The sequence below is a fragment of the Gracilinanus agilis genome, chromosome 4 (genome assembly GCF_016433145.1).
Source record: "Gracilinanus agilis isolate LMUSP501 chromosome 4, AgileGrace, whole genome shotgun sequence".
Taxonomy (NCBI): Eukaryota; Metazoa; Chordata; class Mammalia; order Didelphimorphia; family Didelphidae; genus Gracilinanus; species Gracilinanus agilis.
In genome coordinates, this window is record NC_058133.1 from 307562551 (window position 1) to 307584396 (window position 21846).

General features: G+C 35.5%; 1 protein-coding gene and 1 pseudogene across 1 annotated transcript in view; both read left to right on the plus strand.

The window, feature by feature from the left end:
• Positions 1-21846, plus strand: part of ADGRB3 (adhesion G protein-coupled receptor B3) — a 907908-nt gene that overhangs the window by 601183 nt on the left and 284879 nt on the right. The window lies entirely within an intron of this gene.
• On the plus strand, positions 12802-13400 carry LOC123244605 (annotated as a pseudogene).

Genomic DNA, 21846 nt, shown 5'->3' on the forward strand with positions numbered 1-21846 from the left:
ATATTCTATGTTTAAGAGTTTTCTCTGTTATTAAAGTATAATTCAATTAAATGTCAAATAGAACAAAGAATATTAAAAAAATTTAAACAGAAAGAACACCTTTAGGTTATATAGATAATATATATANCGCATATCTCTCTAATGATATTTGTAATGATGGTTTAAATATATGTTTTTTCATGACCAAAATGCTGCATCCTATTTGTCCTGATAATATATTCATTGCCCTATATGTCATCTCAAACCTGAATTCTTCAATGTCATTCTATGACATGTAGATATATGACATCACTGGGAGAATTATGGTGTTGAGAAGACGAATCTTTGCTTCAGAAAGAAGCCTAGGGTCATCACAAACTCTGTGCACATTCAAGATGTTTTGAAAGAAATAACAACAGAAATAACTTCGTTTGATGGTCCTCTAATCATTGACCTCAAGAGAGCCATAAGACAAATAGATATGTTCACCAAAGTAAGTGAATATATGTGTAAGACATATAGATGGAAAGAGAGAGAGAGAGAGAGAGAGAGAGAGAGAGAGAGAGAGAGAGAGAGAGAGAGAGAGATAATATAATAGATATATCTATTATTCAATCTACCTTATTTTTAAAACAAGTACTGGTATGTTCTTAGCTAAAAAGTACAACTCAAAAAGTACACAGAAGCTTTGATTTACTCTGTTTACCTCCAACTTTCTACTTAAGAGCCAGCTTAGTTTCTTATCTCTTGATTACCCACTAGTCAGATTAAAGTTTGTGCCTTAGTGATTTAAGCTGTAAACTTAGTTTTTTATTTCTATAATGAGGATATACTCCATCAACTCAGAAACAAAACCATCTCAGAGACTTTTTTTCTCCTTGTACCTAAAACTCATAGTCAGGAACATGGAAACTGCCAATCCTTAGATCAGTTCTCAACTTGACACTTGAAGGAATTGTAGTATTTCTTGTATTGTCCCAAGTTTGTCTGCCTAGTTTACCTTGAAGGATGGCCCTTTGGGAATCCCTCCCCTTAGTTTCTGTCATTGAAATGAGCTTGCAAAAGCCTCAGTGCATTACAGCCTATTTTTGCACATATAGAATGTTTAGTATTTTAAAGTAATTTTCAGTCAATAAATAACTTAAGCAGCTACTATGTGGCAGACCCTTTGAAAAGTTCTGGGTATGCAAAAAGAGAGGCTCTGCCCCCAAATAGCTAACTGTTTCATGGGGGAGACAACATGCAAACAAATACATACAAATCAAGCTATATACAGGATAAATAGTAAATAATTCACAGAGGGAAGACTCTAGAATTAAGAGGGATTGGGGAAGATTTCCTGTAGAAGGTAGGATTATAATTGGGACTTAAAGGAAACTAGAGAGGTCAATATTTGTAATAAAGAAGAGAGAACATTTCAGACACATTGGACAGCCAGAGGGAATGCCTGCAGCCATGAGATGGAAAGTCTTATTGGTGGGACTGGCAAGAGGCCAGTGTTACTAGATTAAAGAGTACCCAGTGTGGAATAAAATCTAGGATGACTGGAAAGGCAGGAGATGGTAGGTTATAAAGGACTTAGAATACAGTATAGCATTTTATATTTGATTCTGGAGGAAAGAAGGGACCACTGGAATTTACTAAATTTGGAGCTTGCAAGGAATGGGACTTGATCATATCTATACTTTAGGAAAATCGCTTTAGTGACTTAGGTTGAAGTGGGGAGAGACTGGAGGCAGGTAGATCCACCAGTATGCAATTAAAATAATGCAGATATGAAGTGTACTATAGTGTTGGCAGTGTCAGAGAAGAGAAGGGGGCAGGTTCAGAAGATATTACAATGATGAAATTTATAGTTCTTGGCACCAGATTGGATTTGGGATGGTGAGAAATAATGAAGAATCCAATACAACTGCTAGGTTATAAGCCTGAGCAATTTGTAGGATGTTGCTACTCCCTGCAATAAAGAGGAAATGTGTGGGATGGGGAGGGGTCATAGGGAAAGATAATGAGCAGTTTTCTACATAGTGTTAAAGATGTCTATAGGACATCTAATTTGAAATGTCTGAAAAAATCAGTTGGAGAGGTCAGCAGAGGGTTTGGGGAAGATTAGGTAGATTTGAAAATATAAATGGCAATTAAATCCATGGGCAATTAAATCCATTTATGAAATCACCAAGTGAAATAGCAGAGAGCCTGGTTGTGGAAGTCACAGCACTTGTGCACAGGTGGCACTGGGAAGCCCTCTCCATTCCCCCTCTTCCCAGCGTCCAAGGGCATTTTTTGGATGTCCAGCCACCCAGAGCAAGCACTTTCACCCCTCTACTCTCTCCTGTAATCTGGGGCCTCTAGGCACTCAAACTGGGAAAAGGTTCACTAACCCAGGTACAGAGGGAGAGGAGAGAAAGGTCCAGGATAGAACTCTGAATGAAACCTGACGTTAGAGAGCAAGTACAATTTGGGAGACAATCCAGCAAAGGAGATGGAAAAAGAATGGTCAGTGTTAGATATTTCTTCTTTGAAAGCAGATGGCTAAACCTCTATCATCTAGTAGATGGACTTTTATAATTGCTATTCGTAAGAAATTCATGACTCATATTGTGAGTCTTTCCAAATTTAGCCAGCTGGTACTGGAGCAACAGAACCAATCAGTCATTGACAGGTACTTGGAGGCTTTCAAAGTTGTGAAAGTCTGTTAAGCTTGTTTGCCCAGAGTCATACAGCTCATAAGTATCTGAGACCAGATTTGAAGCTAGATCTTCCTGACTCCAGGTCCATTGTGCTTATCTGCTACACCATCTAAAAGATATATAATTTCCTGATACAACCTAATATAGACACTATTTCCAGTATTCGTGCAGTCTCCCTTCTGCTACTCAAATGGGATTCAACCAAGAAGAATAAATCTTGTTTCAAAGCTTCAGAGCAAAGAAATAAATAGCACGCTAAAGGTAAGTTTAAAAGTACAATGACTTTATTTTACTTTTTTTTCAAGATTACACATCAGTACAATTTTCAATAGTCATTTTCTGACATTTTGCAATCCATGTTCTCTTCTTCCTTTTTTCTCCCTCCCTATAGTGACAGTTTGTACAAAGTTAAATCTAAAACTAATTTAAAAATTCTTTCTTTGAGCTATAAAACAACATTGCCAATTATTCCTAATCCATAAATAAACTGTTTTGATTAACTTCAAAAATCTTAAAATATCTCAAATTGCTTCTACTTGCCAGATTGTAGAGAGGCCAGCAGTATTGCATGCAATTAGACAATTGTTCTCACACTCATAAACAGTAAGTGTCATGGGGCTGGTCGGGTAGATTGAAGACTTGAGCTTATTGAACCAAACACAAACGAAAGACAAAAAGTCCGTGGGGTCAACATCCTGTCCCATTGATTGGGAAGAAAGAAAAATGAGATCATGTACTTATCCACCAGAGAATAGCTAGCATTTAATAGGTCTAACATTGATATAGTGCTTTAAGATTTAAGAAGCACTTATAAATATTATCTCATTTTATTCTCATAACAACCCTTGGTGGTTGTCATTAGTCATCAGGCTAGGAATTCTAACAACTTCATATCCTTCTTCCTGATAATGTATATCTCTCACCCCCGATATACATACTTAACTGTTTAAGGATGCTGTCCTTGTCTGCATTTTTCTCCCTTGGAGTCAAACCTGGTATAAAAACTTTGTGATATCCACTAATCATCCTTGAAAATTTGTATTCTTATAAGTATGTACAATTGGGGGACTCTTCTAAAATCCACTAAATTCCCTTTGGTCTAAACTCAAAATACTAGAATATTTCCTCTTGCTTTTAGAGTATCCTTTCTAGAGATTAAAATGCCATGTAGAGACAAATCCTATACAACACAAATGGAAAAGGAAAAAAGAAATTTCCAATTAGATTTAGAGAATAAAAGAAGTGCCGTTAATTATTAAGAAGCTTCCAACTGTTCGAAAGTACTTCCAGTCTTTCCCTTTTAGCACCACAGTGTTGTAAAAATCATCATTTTGCACAATTATAACCATTTCATTGAGGTAGTACAGTGGATAGATTTCCAAGTCTGGATTTAGAAAGGCTCATTTTCCTGAGTTTGCCTTAGACACTTACTATTGATGTGATCAGGCAAGTCACTTAACTCTGTTTACTTCATTTTCCTCGTCTATAAAATGAGATGAAGAAGAAAATGGCAAACCACTCTAGTATCCTTGCCAAGAAAACTCCAAATGAGGTCATGAACAGTTAGATATTCCTGAAATTACTCAACAACAACAACAACAACCATATCATTCTTGTGCTCAAAGTTCTTCAGTTCCTCCCTGTTGTCTTAAGATGAAATATAAACTTCTTAACCTGGCATTTTAAGGTCTACACAGTCTGTTACTAGCCTACTTTTCCAGGTTTGTTTCACATTATTTCTCTTTAGGTACTATATTACAGGAAAATTGAATCTGTAACTATTCTCATGTTTATCTTACATTTCCCCTCGTATGGTAGTTTGTCCTTGAAATCTCAAGACCTAATCACAGTAAAGGGACCAATACAAAGATATTAAGTAAGTTCTTGGAGTGAATTACAAAGTAAGCAGTGGCATAGAATGAGAAATGATAGGCCATGTCCTGAATGCTTTAGAAAAATCAGTTCAATTAGTATATAGACTGACATGAGTTTATTGCTGACCAGTGGTCTAGAACTAGGAGAACAGAAGAAAGGAACCCATGAAAAAAGGTGCCAGAATTCTGGGAGAAAGGCTGTTTGAGACTATCTAAAGATAATATATTGGGGTAATTCTCTACCCCCACAAAAATCCAAGCATATTCCCTCCTCATCTTTTACTGAAATCATCCTCTTCCTTTTTGGCTCAGCACACATTTCGCCTCTTCTATTAAACATTCCCTAATTCCAGGACTGAAAATTTGTTTATTAACTATTTGAATTATTATAGAGAATTTTGGCTCTATTTTGAATTTATATCATACTTTACTTTGTGACTCACTTAATTTTATAGAAATCCATCCTAGTAGCCACTTTCAATTGCAGGGATTTGATTAATTTTCCCAACTGATTCCTTTGAGTTTTTTGTTTACCTATGCTTCTCTTGGGTTTCAGATTTTTCATCACATTTTCTTTTTTAGCTTTGGTCATTTCATCAAGAATATATGGAATTCTTCTATTTCATTAAATTTCCATTTCTTCCTCTGGAATATTATGCTCCTTTTTGATGGCTAGGTGATTGCTAGTTGTAGGCCTAGATTCTTTGCCTTGCAGCATATCATATTCCATATCTTCTGATCCTTTGATGTAGAAGATACTTAATCCTTTGTAATCCTGACTGTGGTTCCACAATATTTGATTTTTTTTCTGGCTGCTTGTAGTACTTTTCCTTTGGCTCTCAAGTTCTTGAATTTGACCAAAATAGTCCTTTTAAATTTGGGATTTCTTTCAAGAAGTTATCTTTTCAATTTCTTTTTACCTTTCTTGTTCAAGAACATCAAGAAAGTTTACCCTGATGATTTCTTGCAATATGGTGTCCAGGTTCTTTTTTCTTTATCAACTCTTTCAAACAATCCAATGATTTTTAGATTATGTCTCCTGGATCTATTTTCAAAGTCAATTGTTTTTCCAGGGAAAGTTTTCAAATTTGTTTCTATTTTTAAAATTCTTTTGAATTCATTTTATTGTTTCCTGCTGTCTTATGAAGTTGTTTACTTCCATTTATCCAGTTCTAATTTTTAGTAAGCAATTTTCTTCTTTGAGGCTTTATACTCCTTTATTAGGGAGGGTTTTTTTTTTTGGTTTTTTTTTTTAAGACATTATATTTTCTTTTTTAGGGAACCGTTTTCTTCAGTATGTTTTTGTTCTTAGCTGCTGAATTTTTTTATAATTTTTTAATCTAATTTGTCTTTTGTTTTCTCTTATTTGTTTTCTATTCTTTTTTGGAGCTCTTTCAGGGGTTCATTTTGGACTTTCATATTCCTTTGAGACATATTTTCACTTTTGTATTACTGTCCACTTTTCAGCTTACATTTTGGTCATATCGCTTATTGAAAGAGTTTTATATCAATAAGCTTTTGTTCTGTATTTTGCATATTTTAGATTATTTCTTTTCTTGATTTTGTCTATATGCTGAAGTTTAGCTCCATTCCTGAGGTGGAGGGATAGTACTCTGCTTTGTAATCTGCCTAGGATTAGCACAGCTGTTTAGGTCTGAGACTGAGCACTCTGCAATGGTGACCTGGTTGGCTTGTTCTGTGGAGGTTTTCAGCTGTTCTGTTAAGCTGGTTTGAGTTGAGTTCTGCCCAATCCCACTGAGGCTGGACCTTATTGGATTGAGTTCTTCCCATGGCTCCCTGTGCTAAATTGCACCTGGCCTCTGTTCTGGTTGGACTACACAAGGATGATTTTTCTCCCACTGATATTTATTCTGTGATTGCTTGGTTTCTGCCCTTACCCTGCTGAAGCTAGGCATTTTCTTCTGTGCTCTTTCTTCTGCTGCTTATGCTATATCATGTCCAAGTTCTTCTGAGGCTGGACTCAACTGGTTGTGCTCTTTCTCCTGTCACTTATGCTATCTGAGTTCCATTAAGACTTGTTTAGCACTCTATCTTCGTACCCCAATGAGTTGAATACTATTTGCTTTCTCTCCCTGTTGTTCTTTGCCAGAGCACTAATTCATTCCTTTTTCTGATGGTTCTGCCACTCCAGGATTCATTTATTATGAGGCATTTTTATTCCTCTGTTAATGTGTGGAGGGTTGTTGGTGGGCTTCAAGTGTTTCTTAGTTTGCCATTTTGGCATTTTTTCCCAAGTCACACTTATTACTTTAAGTATACTATTTTCCAACTGACTCTAAGCTCTATGAAGGCAAAGACTCTGCCATTTTTATAATTTTGTGTTCCAAAACCCCAGCCTGATCACTGACACAGAGCACATATGCTTCATAAAACAATTTGACTATTTACTGAAACTAAATTGTATGATATTTATTAAGCATCTTTTGTGGCCCATCCACTGAGAGAAAAACAAAAACAAATAAGCAATATCTCTGCCCTCAAGCAGCAGAAAGATAGAGCACATGTACAAATTATCATTTTTTTTACCCAAAACTTATACTACTTACAGGCTTTTGAATTTAGAACTTGAAGAAATAATAATAGCTAATAATAGCTAGTGCTTACTTTAGAGCAGGTACTGTAATAAACACTTTATAATTATTTCCTCATTGAATACTCATGAACAGTCCTAAAAGTTCAATGCTATTATTATCCCCATTTTATAGATTAGGAAATTGAGGTTAATAGGGATTCAGCAAACAACTTGTCCTGAGTCACACAGCAAGTAAACACTGTGCTAGGTTTCTTATAAATATTTGATTTGTTCCTTCTTCAGCCAACCTTAATTCTAGTGCCTTGTCTCATTAATTATTTCCTATTTATCCTGTATATAACTTGTTTTGAATATATTTGTTTTCATATTGTTTCCCCTACTAGATTGTTAATTTCTAGAGGACAGAGACTGCTTTTTGCTTCTTTCTGTACTCCTAGCACTTAGCACAGTGCCTGGCATATAGGAGGCACTTACGAAATATTGATTGGTTGATTGATCCTCACAATGACCCTCTGATGCAGCTCTTATTATTATCCCCTTTTTATAGTTGAGGAAGCCAAGGACAGGCAGAGGTTAGGTGACTTGACTAGAATTACTCTACTAATGTCTAAGGCTGGATCTGAATCCAAGTTTTCCTGTCTCTAGGACCAAGGCTTTATAGAGTACCACCTAGTTGTCTGGATACATGAATCAGACATATTATTTCAGTGATATAGAGAACTCCCATGGGACCTCTATAACACAGGATCTTAAACACCTTAGGAAACTGAGGGGTTAGGTGACCTGCGAGGATTCCATGTTCAGGATGTTCAAAGTCAAACTGGGACTCAGATCATCAACTCTGGAGGACTCAATGTTGCCTTTCATGAAACCACATATATATTTTTAAATTTTTTTACATTTTTAGACCCTTAACTTCCGTGTGTTGGCTCCTAGGTGGAAGAGTGGTGAAGGTGGACAATGGAGGTCAAGTGACTTGCCCAGGGTCACACAGCTGGGAAGTGTCTGAGGCCGGATTTGAACTTAGGACCTCCCGTCTCTAGGCCTGACTCTCAAACCACTGAGCTACCCAGCTGCCCCAAAACTACATATATTTTTAATGAGGAGTCTATATGAAATTGCCTGAGGTCACTCTGACTCAAGTTATGATCCTATAATCCCAGACGGTCTAAGAGAAGAATGGATAAATCTTTGACATTTCCAAGGAGGATACTCTTTGTGTGTATAGTGCTTGGCACAATGCCTGGCACATAGTAAGTACTTAATAAATTATTGATTAATTATAAGATTTATTATATATTATATATCATTAATTTTAAGATGATTGAGTCAGAAGCTACCTCAGAGACTATTCCAACTTTTGCATTCTACCCAAAGAAAATTTGATACCCAAGGAGGTAAAAACTTGTCCAAAGTCATACTGGAAATAACTCTCAGAGATGGAATATGAACCTAGGTCTTCTGACTCTAAAGTCATTCTTCTTTACTGAGTGACAATAATCAGCCCACCTTTTGTTGTCCATTTATGGAGTTCTAATAGGCATAGCATGTGAAATATCCATGGCTTTCCATGAGACCAACCAGCTAAGCATCCTCCTCTAACTTTGTATTTCTGAAGAAACTCTGACAGAATATGCCATAATAATAATGTTTAAATTATTTCGTGGCCATGATACACACAAATCACCAAAGGACATATAAGCTGACTGATCATCATCATCTCTAAGTAAAGGGTATTGATGCTGAACTCAGAGAACTTGAATTCAAATGTTGTCCCTGAACCTTAGACAATTCAGGCTCCATATGCTTTTCTCATCTATAAAATAAGGTGGTTGAACTATACAAGCTCTGTCGCTGCTCACCAGTGTTCATCCATCCTCACTTACTGTATCAGTAGGCTATTTAGAAGAGGCTGAATAAAAACTCTCCCTCGCTTAAGAGGTAAATATATTATTTTATCTTTAGAACATCCATTTTAGTGAGAAGCGTGATTCTCCCAAACCAAAATGAGAAACTCTACTGCAGGAAGATATTTATTAAAATAAAAAGCCCTCCTCTAAGTGAAGTGAGCTGTTAAGGAATCCTCTGGCCCTCTACATGAAGAAAATTATTCACTATGCAGACATCCTGCTGATCATTTATAATACCACTTTTCTGCCTTTAATATATAGTAGCTATAATTATAGAATTGCTTCTGAAATCTCTTTTCTGCTACTTAGCAATCCACAAAGGAATTACAGATGGGAAAAAAAGGCTCCTCCAGGAATCATTGATCTAGGCTTGAAGCCAAGCAATCCACTTTTAACACTTTCTGAATCAGCCATAGGGAAAAATGTAAATCTCATAGTATTGTCTTCCTTTCACACTAATTTTTCAAATAAAAGTAAGCTTTGTGTTGTTTGGTTCTCTGGGTAGTTTAATGACTGGCGGTGAATTCCAGGTACTGGTCATCCCAAATTTGAAATCATCTTCCCAAACAATGGGAAAATCTTCAATAGAGGTCTCCCTGACATTTCAAACCATATAGATATTAAAGCCAAATTAAGACAATTACCATCAGATTTTCAGTGATTTGCCCCACATCACATAGCTAATAAGTATTTGAGAAAAGATTTAAACATGTTCCCAACTCCATGTGTAACACTCTATCCTCTGAGCCACCTAGATGCCGCAAAGGCTTTACAAGACTGCTAAAGGGGTCCACTGCATATAAAATTAGTTAAACACTTCTGCCTTAGAAAAGATTGCAAGTCAAGAAATAAAAAGGAAGCAAGTTGAGTTAACCTAAAAGAAGGGAAAAGTATAAGTTGTAAAAAATTAATTAAATAGAAAATGCTGGGAGATAATAATAGCATCCAAATTGCAAGAGAGGGGAAGGAAGGAAAAGAAGGATATATCTATAGGGGAATATAGAGAGTGGGAAAATGGATTTTTAAAAAGTAGCAGATACCTTATAGTTAGGTGACCTGACAATATAGTAGAAAACAGATTGAATTTTTTAAAAAATTAATTAATGAAACCAAACACATGTTCAAAGCTTAAACACCAACTAGTTCTTCTAAACTCATGTCTCCAATAATTATTATAACTACCAACTTTTTGCCTGAAAATCTAATTGGTTATTCTGTTTTATTCTGCATTAGATATTAATTTGGATGTGTTCCATTTCATCAATAGATTTTCTTAACTTACAGATTAAAAATAGATTTTTTAAAGTTCAATTTCTGGAACAAAATATTTAGTACTTAATCTTTTTATTGCTTTTTGTTAGAAGCTCCTCTTTTGTTGCTATTTTGGTTTATTTTTTAAATTGGTTGGCTTTTTTCTTCTTTAGATCATTTTGCTGGCTATTCATCCTCTTCCCTTGCCACCCCTGCTGGAATTTTACTCCATGGTTCAGTTTCCTTCATCATCTGATTTTCATCATTCACCTTTAGACTATGCTCTCTAAATTTAAGTTTCAACTGTATTATTATTATTATACCTAAGCCAACATCTCCAGCCTCATAATCTTACCAATGGCTCTGGTTCCAACTTAACAGCTACTTATGACTTCTACTTCCAGCTTCTTCCTGACTCTAGTGGCAACTGGCCACACAATATGTAGAAAATTGGGTCTAGAATTATTAGGAAGACCTTAGTTCAAAACCAACTTCAGATATTTACTAGCCATGTGACCATAGACAAATCACTTAACCCTATTTGCCTCAGTTTCCTCATCTGTAGAATGAACTAGAGAAGGAAATGGGAAACCATTTCAATATCTTTGCCAAGAAAATGCCAAATGAAATCATGAAGAGTTGGACATGACTGAAATAATTCAACAACTTCCTGACTCCAGGCCCTATACTTTATCTGTTGTGCCATCTAGCTACCAGAACCCCAAACTAGTTTCCCTTATTAACTGTTTCATTTTTTAGTCAAGCCACCATTGCCCCACTCTTCTGGGATGAAACCTTCACAGTTGCCAGTGAAATGTGCCTATCAGTCTCCTCTCATATACAATTAGTCACAAAGGCATCATTGGATGCTTGATCAATTCTTCAGGTGTAATGTACACCAAATTCATGATTTCCTCTTCATTCCCATCACTACTGTCTTCATCCTGGGCCTAATCTCCTCTTTTTTCTACTTCTTGAACAGACTCTTACCTTGTCTTCTTATCTTTAGTTTCTCCTACTAATCTATCTTTTATAACTAATGACAAATTAAATTTATAAAGCACAGCCTTCATGTATCACTACTCTGTTTAAGATTCTGTAGGTAATAACACCCTATTGCCTGTCAGATAAAATGGAAACTCTCCATCCCCAAATTCGAAGTCCCAAGTCAACTAATCTAGCCAATCTCTCTAGCCTTATCTCCCATTAATGGCCCAAATGAGTTTGCTTCTGTGCCATATTTCAGCCCACTATAACTTATTCTCCCACACAATGTGCTAATTTCTGTACTGAAGTCTTTTTAATGATATAACATTATCTATCTATAACATATACTTTGCTTTCTTCCTTCTACCATTTAATTAATTCAAATCCTACACTTTCTTCTTACCTCACTAAAGAAATTCTACTTTTCTTCCTAATTCAAAACCCTAGATTTAAAAATTATTTTTAAACCTTCATAGCACTTCTATTTTCTATTCATTACACTTTATTTCATATTGTCTTTTTAAAATGATATTTAAGGGGGGGGGGCATCTGGGTTGCTCAGTGGATTGAAAGCCAGGCCTAGAGATGGGAGGTACTAGGTTCAAATCTGGCCTCAGATACTTCCCAGCTGTATGACCCTGGGCAAGTCACTTAACCCCCATTGCCAAACCCTTCCTGCTCTTCTGCCTTAGAACCAATACATAGTATTGATTTTAAGTAAGAAGGTAAGAGTTTTAAAATAAAAAATAAAATGATATTTCATTTATGTAGATGTTGTTTCCCTCAGGTATATCATAATAAGTTATTTTGGGGCATCTGTGTACCATTGACAGCATAGAAGAAAGAACACTTCCCTAAGGCACTAGGAAACTGCTTTCTATTCCTCCATACATTGTTTGACCTTAACTTAGTAAATACTCTCTTTGAGCTCCTATTTCCTCATTTATAAAATGAAAAGAAATATCTTCCCTCTACTCAAGATCAATATCAGATGATTTCTTGAGTTTTCCAGTAGCTCAGAACTATCCTCCTAATTCATTTGTATCTCTCATCATTCCTTGTTCTGGGCTGGACTCACAAAGATTGATACAGGCACTATTAAGCATTTACTCGTTGTAGAGCCTTTTCCAGCTTTGTTAAGACCTGACCCTTGATCTTAAGGAAATTAAAGACTTATGGGAGGGTAACTCATGAATAGATAATAGATTATATTAAATGTTTAATTTATTAGAGAGATAAATAATAAAGTGTTATATGAGACCTGAGAGGGAAGTTCTTCTGAACAAGGAAGACCATAAAGAATCTACAAAGGAGATGGTATCCAGCTTAAGGGATATGTGACAGGGAGAAAGAAGAGATCTAAGAAAGCCACGTGTTTATTTCTCTAATAGGAGAATTTCTCTAATAGCAGCTGGAAAAATGTAGAGTGGTCCAGTTTGACAAGATTTAAAATGCAGGGACAGTTATCTGATATAAGATTGGAAAAATAGAATAACATCAGCTTGTGGAGAAAATTCATTCAGTGTCAAGCAAAGGGCATTCACAACCTAGCCTTTTCACTACTTGACAAGGATGGAAATGGTACTATAACAACAAAGGAATTGGAAATTGTAATGAGGTCACTTGGGCAGAATCCCACCGAAGCAGAATTACAGGATAAGATGAATGAAGTAGATGCTGATGGTAATGTATGTCATAATTGACTTTCCAGAATTTCTGACTATGACAGCAAGACAAACGAAAGACACAGACAGTAAAGAAGAAATTAGAGAAGCATTTCATATGTTTGACAATGATGGCAATGGTTATATTAGTACAGTAAAACTTCTCCAAGTGTTGACAAATGTCAGAGAGAAGTTAGCGGATGAAGGAGTTAATGAAATGATCAGGGAAGCAGATACTAATTGCGATGGCCATGTAAACTATGAAGACAACAAAGTGAAGACATTGCACAGAATGTGTTAGAATTTCTTGTCCAAGATTGTTTATTTTCCTTTTCTTTTGTTTGTAAGTTATCTGTAAAGACTTTGCCACACTCCTACAGTCCAAAGGATATGCATGTTTAATCATTAGGACTTCAATCCTCCTTGGTTTTCTTCCTTTTATCTTAACTGTCATTGTCCTGAAATTTTATTTTGGAAAATTGATGAAATAACATGCTGCTTGTCATCTTTATCTCTTCGCTACCTTCTCCCTTTATTTATTTACTATTTAACCTGTCTATAACTTGTTTGTACATTTTTTTTGCTTGTTGTTTTGTTTTGCTCATTAGATTGAAAGACCCTTAAGAACTGGAACTGTCTCTTGCTTCCCTTTGTATACCTCGCACTGGGCACAGTGCCTGACAAATTAAAGGCACTTAATAAATGTTTTTGATTGTTTAAAATGTTTATTGAATATTTTATAGATATACATCTATACAGATACATAAGTGTATACACACATAATGTTGATCTCTCCATTAGAATTTAAGAATTTTGAGGGCAGGAATTATTTCATTTTTGTCTTTGAATTGCCTGCACAAAACATAGTTCCTCACACATAGGAAGTGCTGTTTGTGGATTAGTTTATTCCACTTCCTTTACATATATCAGTGACAAGATGAATGCATAAAGCATACTATTTTGGAAGCAATATGATTTGGGGCTAGAAGAAGGAGAGCATGTTAGCAGGACCACCTATAAAAAAGGTGAAAATATCTCTAAGTCAGCCCATAGAAGTAGTCTATGTAAGTGTAAATGAAAGACTATTCTAAGATGGTAGCAATGAAAATAGGGAGAAAGAAATGAATAAACAAATATCCTGGAAATAGTGTTGGCAGAACTAGATATCTCTGGATTTTAAAGGTAGAGAGAAGGGAAAATCAAAGATAACCCTAGGATTTTGAACAAGAGACTGGATGATTAATGGTTTCCATAAAAAAAAGTGCAGGCATAATAAACAGTCTTAAAGAGAAAGTTACCTCCTTTAGATTTTTGGATGTGTTAAGTTTGAGAGACAAGTGAGCTGTCTTGGAGGATATATTGGTCTGTCACTCAAAAGAGAGATCCAAGCTGGAGGGAATGAGTTTGTAGCTTTCTGCAGAGGAATAGTACTTGAAATCATTTGCCAAAGGACTTAGGAGAGGGAATGGAGAAGAAGGGGAAGAAGAAGAGGAGGAGGAGAGCCAAGGACACATTAAGAGACTGGGAAGTATCGAACCATTGAAGGAAACAGAAATGTAGAGTCAAAGTAGTATGAAAGGAACAAGGTCAGTATCTCTGAAGTTGAAGGAAAGTGGATTATTCAACAGGAGAAGATGGTCCACAATGTTAAAAACTGTAGAGAGGTCAAAATTATATGTCATGAAATAATTCTCACATGTAAATTTTCCTATCTTCTCAAATCTGTTTTATGCCATGCCCTTTCTATTAGAAGACATAGTTTACATGACTAACTTGTTTTTAGGTTTAAATTATTTTTAATATTACCTTTCAGTCCTGTGAATGGTACTTAACCTATGTGATAATGTCATTTCTTCTAATTTAAAGAGTGAAACTATTTGGCTGGTAAGCAAAATATAATCTTCTTTTCATCTACCTTTGTAGATAATTCATATTGTGTTTTAACCTTGAAGTAATTAAAAGTTCTCTTCATGGCACATGAAATTCACACTTCTTTTTAAAACTCATTGAATTTAACCTCTACACAAACACATACATCCCGTTGGAATATTTTTTTGGCCTTAAGTTTCACAGCAGATTTTATTCTCATTGGAAAATAAGAATCAAACAATTTAAATGGTCCAAATAATTAGCATGGAAAACATATCAGGCACTCTCAATTCCCTTAAACTCTGAAATTTGTAAAATTCAAGTTTTGAAGTAATCAGTTAAGACTGCATCCTGAAAGAGATGAAAATATGCTACAATATTCTACAGATATTATAAATAGAATGCTTTTCTACATGCAATATTTTTTATATTTTAATATTATAATGGTTATAATTTTGAAAACGAAAGATTAGCATTGTCACAGATTTAGAACTGGAATCGATTGTACACATTCTTCAATCTGATAACCTTCTTTTTAATAATAAGAAAACCGAGGCAAGTGAGGTTAAGTGATTTGTCCTGGATCACACAGAGAATTAAAGCCAGAGGCCAGGGTTCATACCTATGATTTCTGATGGCATAATTATTCATCTTTCCACTGCATGTTATGAAAAAGGTAGAGAAAGAGAAAGCTTGGTATAGTTTAAAGCAGTATAAATTTTCTAAAAGCAACCTAACCTATTCTGCTTCTGGAAGCAGCTAATTATTCAATCTGCAGTATCTATCCAAGATATAGAGACTGCTTATGTGAAGTAAAAATAAGTAATCTTAATCCACTTGGATTTTCCTGTGGAGTTTATTATGACTGTAGATCTCCTTGAAGAGACCATACATAATTCCAGGGCTAGATGCAATAAGCACAATGTCATTCACAAGCAGGAGCATCTGAAGGATTTCAGTAGCTCTTTGGATTTCCTCTTTTATCAGGACTCTGCTAAACACATCCTTGATGACAGTGGCAAACACATTTGAAGACTACATGTACCCTTGTTTTATACTTTGCATAATAATCCTTCAGTAAATTTGTCTCTGGTGTTATTTCTGATCTACTTAATCAAATATGGTTTTGTATAAAGAAGTTCGAAAAATGGTTGGATTTCATATTGTTTTTTTAATAATTTTTATTTTTTAGAAAAGTTATCATGGTTACATGATTCATGTTCTCACTTTCCCCTTCACCCACCCTCACCTCCTCCCTCTCCATAGCCAATGCGCATTTCCCCTGGTTTTAACATGTGTCATCTATCAAGACTCATTTCCAAATTGTTGATAGTTGCATTGGTGTGGTAGTTTCGAGTCTACATCCCCAACCATGTCCGCATCAACCCATGTGTTCAAGCAGCTGCTTTTCTTCTGTGTTTCCTCTCCTGTAGTTCTTCCTCTGAATGTAGGTAGCGTTCTTTATCATAAATCCCTCAGAATTGTTATGGATCATTGCATTGCTGCTAGTACAGAAGTCCATTACATTCTATTTTACCACAGTGTGTTGGTCTCTGTGTACAATGTTCTTCTGGCTCTGCTCCTTTCACTCTGCATCAATTCCTGGAAGTCTTTCCAGTTCACCTGGAACTCCTCCAGTTTATTATTCCTTTTAACACAATAGTATTCCATCACCAGCATATACCCCAGTTTGTTCAGCCATTACCCAACTGAGGGGCATACCCTCGTTTTCCAGTTTTTTGCCACCACAAAAATCACGGCTATAAATATTTTCATACAAATCTGTTTATCTATGATCTCTTTGGGGTACAGACCCAACAATGGTATGGCTGGATCAAAGGGCAGGCATTCTTTTATAACCCTTTGAGCGTAGTTCCAAATTGCCAGCCAGAATGGTTGGATCAGTTCACAACTCCACCAGCAATGCATTAATGTCCCAATTTTGCTACATCCCCTCCAGCATTCATTACTCTTCCCTTCTTTCATTTTAGCCAATCTGCTAGGTGTGAGGTGATACCTCAGAGTTGTTTTGTTTTGCATTTCTCTAATTATTAGAGATTTAGAACACTTTCTCATGTGCTTATTGATACTTTTGATTTCTTTATCTGAAAATTGTCTATTCATGTCCCTTGCCCATTTATGGATTTGGGAATGGCTTGATTTTTTATACGATTGATTTAACTCCTTGTATATTTGAGTAATTAGACCCCTGTCAGAGTTTTTTGTTATAAAGATTTTTTTCCCAATTTGTTGTTTCCCTTCTGATTTTGACTCCATTGTTTTTGTTTGTGCAAAAGCTTTTTAATTTAGTATAATCAATCATCCCATTCACATTCAGAGTTATAATTATCAGTTGTGAATTCCCCAACATTTTGGTATCCTCTCTTAATTCTACCCTTTCTTCTTAGGCTATTTCTTTTTAAATCAGTGATTTGTTTTAAACCAGTAACCCTTGTCCCCTCCCTTGATTTACTACCCTTTCTACCCCCTCCCTTGTTATTCCCCTCTTTTTTATTTTTAAGGCCTAATGAATTCCCTCTCTCTTTTCCTCCCCTCCCTTTTTTGACCTCCCCACTCGTCTGCTCCCCTTGGTTTATCCCTTCTGACTTTCTTAGTAGGGTTAGATAGAGTTCTTTATCTCAATGAATATAGCTACTCTTTCCTCTCAGGGTTAATTCCACTGAGAGTAAGGTTTAAATATTACCTCTTATTGTTCTCTTCCTCTCCTTCTTAAAATAGTATTCATCCCCTCCCCTTCCTATGCCCTCTTTGTGTGTAAGAGAATATCCTATTTTTCTTATTCATTTAAGTTTCTCTTGGTGTCCTCTACTATTCACCCCCCTCTTTTCCACCCACCCCTTATCATCTTAGACCATTTAATACTCCAACCTCTCCCTGTGAATAATTCTTCTAATTACTATAATAGTGGATACTATAATAGTGAATAGAGTTCACTACAGAGAATTACATAAAACATTTCTCCAAATAGGAATACAAATAATTAGATCTTATTGAAGCCCTTAAAGAGGCAAATTTAAAAATAAGAGTTTTCTTTCTTTCCCCTCTGTTTCTTATTTACCTTTTGATGTTTCTCTTGGTTTTTGTGGTTGGATATCAAACTTTCCATTTAGTCCTGGTCTTTTCTTTGCAAATACTTGGAAATCTTCTATCTTATTGAATGCCCATACTTTCCCCTGGAAGTATATAGTCAGTTTTTTTTTTAAACCCTTGTATTTCGGTGTATTGTCTCATAGGTGGAAGAGTGGTAAGGGTGGGCAATGGGGGTCAAGTGACTTGCCCAGGGTCACACAGCTGGTAAATGGCTGAGGCCGGGTTTAAACCTAGGACCTCCTGTCTCTAGGCCTGACTCTCACTCCACTGAGCTACCCAGCTGCCCCCATATAATCAGTTTTGATGGGTAGGTGATCCTTGGTTGTAGACCCATTTCTCTTGATTTTCTGAATATCATATTCCAAGTCTTGTGGTCTTGTAGTGTGGAGGCTGCCAGATCCTGTGTGATCCTGATTGGTGCTCCTTGATATCTGAATTGTCTCTTTCTGGCTTCTTGTAAAATTTTTTTCCTTTACTTGGAAGCTCTTGAATTTGGCTATTATATTCCTGGGGGTTGTCTTTTCAGGGTTAGGTGTAGAGGGCAATCTATGGATCCTTTCAATATCTATATTACCCTCTTGTTGTAGAACTTTAGGGCAATTTTGCTGAATAATTTCCTTTAGTATGGAGTCCAAATTTCTATTAATTTCTGCTTTTTTCAGGAAGACCAATGATTCTCACATTATCTCTTCTAGACCTCTTTTCTTGACCTGTCAATTTCTCAGTGAGATATTTCATGTTTCCTTCCTTTTTATCAGTCTTTTGACTTTTCTTTATTTGTTCTTCTTGTCTTGAGGGATCAGTGGCTTCTACTTGCCCAATTCTTGTCTTTATAGACTGGTTTTCTGCTATATTCTTTTGATTTTCCTTTTTGATTTGGTCTATCCTGTTTTTTAGCTCTTTGATTTTGGTCTCCAATTTGCTCATCACTTCTTTTGATTTGGTGGCATCTTTTTCTAATTGCCCAATTCTAGCCTTTAAAGACAGGTTTTTGGCTATAATCTTTTGATTTTCCTTTTGAATCTGGTCTGTTTGGTTCTTCAAGGCTTCCAGCTGGTCATTTCTGGTCTTCAATTTGCTTATCAATTAATTTGATTTCTGAGCCTCACTTTCTAATTGTGAAATTCTGCTTTTTAAACTGTTATTTTCTTGCCAGTTCTCTACCATCTTTCTCATAATCTCATATTTGAACTCTTCAATAGCTTGTGATAAGTTTTCATTTTTTTTGAAAGGTTTGGATATGATTAGTTCTCCTCTACTGTTTGCTCTGTTGTCTGGATTTTTTTCTGTGTAAAAGTTGGCAAGTGTTAAAGATTTCTTCTTGTTCTTTCTCTTCTGGGGTTCTTGTCTCTGGCTTGCCATTGGTTAGCCCAGCTCCCTCTCAGTTTTATCCTCACACCCAGGGTCTGACTGCACTCTTTGGGCTCCTGAAGTCTCAAGTCTAGTTGTTCTCAGGGTCAAGCCTCCTGGTAGTCCCCTTTGTATTTCATATTCTTAATGTTCAGACGCTAATATGTTTAAGAAGATAGTCTGCAGTAAAAAGTCATCTGAGAGTGTGACCATTTCCTTCTCATTTTCATTATGTGTGGGCTATAACAAAATGTTAATAATCACTAACATGATGTTTTAAAGTTTGAAAAAATACTGTATATGTTACCTCACTTGTTATTCTCAAAACATCTTTAAAAAATGAGGATATAGATATAGGAACTGGCAGTAATTAGAATATTTTTAGGGGAAAACAATAATATCTACAAATTTACAATTCTTGTCAATCTCTCATAAAATGGTGTCACCTCTACCACATATTTCTTCATATCAGCCCTATCCTTTTGATCTCATCTTCTTTGGTGGCAATTTTACTGTTTTTCTTAGCACATTTGGAACTCTTATATCCAAATGTGTGACTCTACTTATTTGCTGATAGTTCTCTATCGAAATATTGGCAAATCTGTTCTATTTTGAATCCATTTGATTGTCTATAAACTACAGAAAAGATTCCAACAGTTTCTTCATGTGGGAAATCACCTATATTAACAAGATCACAAGTCAGGTTCCTCTTTCTAGCCACTTCCAGATATCTCTATGACCCTTGAGAAGAATTGGATTACAGTGGAATTGCACGTTCGTTGGCTATAGGAGGAGGCTAAGAGGAGGAGAGGGAAAGAACATGAATCATGTAACCATGGAAACATTTTCTTAAGTAATCAATAAAATTAAAAAAACAAGAGAACTGGATTACTTGACTCTCATATTTAAACTTTATCCAGAAAAAAAATACTTTCCATAGAGTTATGAGATAGCAGTACTAAAAATCTGCTATACTCCTCAATGATGTCCTCCAAATAATTTTATATCCTTAGTGTAATCCTTGCCTCATAAGCTTCTTTATCAGAGATCAACTGTTTTTTGGTTGACTTTGAGTCTGGACCCCTATTCACTAACCCCTGACAGTTATTCCTTTCTGGTTGTTGTTGTTATTGGGATTTTTTCCTCCAAGATTTAGCATAGAATTCTTATTTCCAATATTCCTCTTTAACATGTTGTAAATGATGGAAAATTCAGTGTAACCAGAATCAAGTAAATTGACTATTTTTCCACCCTATGCAAAGAGACCTTAGATATTACTTATTCAGGTCACAAATTTAATGTTTTTACTACACAAATCTATCAACTCTGTTCAATAGGAGAACAAAAGGTCCTAAAAATTCATTGAATTTTTAAAAAGTAAGAGAGTTGATACTGTTAAATAATGACCTTTGTTTCCCATTAAAGTTTTTTCCTAGCTTAAGTGTTTTTATATGAAATACTGCACCTATATGTAAGTTTTCTTTTGCATATCTCTATATTTCACTCAAAAATTCCAATAACAGCAAACCTCTGTGTAAATTGCTATCATATTTTCTCCAATGACCTTGAAATGGAATGCATAAAAATTTCCTACAAAAATGAGATTTTGTATTTTAAACTAATTTAATAGTAATTAAAATAGTTAAAGTTTCTCATATTGTCCAAAAACTTTAATAAACTAGACATTATAATTTGGGAAGGTATAGTATGATAATAAATGTATTCTGCTCTAGTAATTAAAAGGAACAAGAACTTGGGAAAGTATTCTTTTAATTTATTTGCTTTTTTTTACTTATTTTTCTTTTTTTTTAAACCCTTAACTTTCATCTTGGAATCAATACTATGTATTAGTTCCAAGGCAAAAGGGTGGTAAGGGCTAGACAATGGGGGTTAAGTGATTAGCCCAAGGTCACATAGCTAGGAAGTGTCTGAGGTTACATTTGAACCTAGGACCTTCCATCTCTAGCCCTGATTCTCAATCCACTGAGCCATCCAGTTACCCCCATTTATTTTTTAAGAAGATAATTGCCTCTGCTAACCAGCAGAGTCAATTTTTAAAAAATTTAATTTGGCAAATCTCTATGGAGACCTATATCTATATCCAATGCCCTATACAAAAATGTTGAATTTACCAAAGTTTTGACTCCTACCCAGAAAATATAACAACCATATTTTTTTTCTTTCTTTTTTTTTTTTAAACCCTTGCACTTTCGGTGCATTGTCTCATAGGTGGAAGATTGGTAAGGGTAGGCAATGGGGGTCAAGTGACCTGCCCAGGGTCACACAGCTGGGAAGTGGCTGAGGCTGGGTTTGAACCTAGGACCTCCCGTCTCCAGGCCTGGCTCTCACTCCACTGAGCTACCCAGCTGCCCCCCATATTTTTTACTTGAATTACTCAACCCATGCCTGAAGATAAAAGGGCTATAAAATCAATAAAACAGGACTCAAAGGACAATTAGAAAAATAAGAAAACCAAGTGTTAAACTAGGAAAAAGTCAAAGCAGGTTATTTCTATAGCAGTATAAACAGAAGGTAAAAGAGAAAATTATTCAGTTGCAAATGGCAGTGGGGATAATTAAAATGAGATATAAGGAGTTACATTGGTAA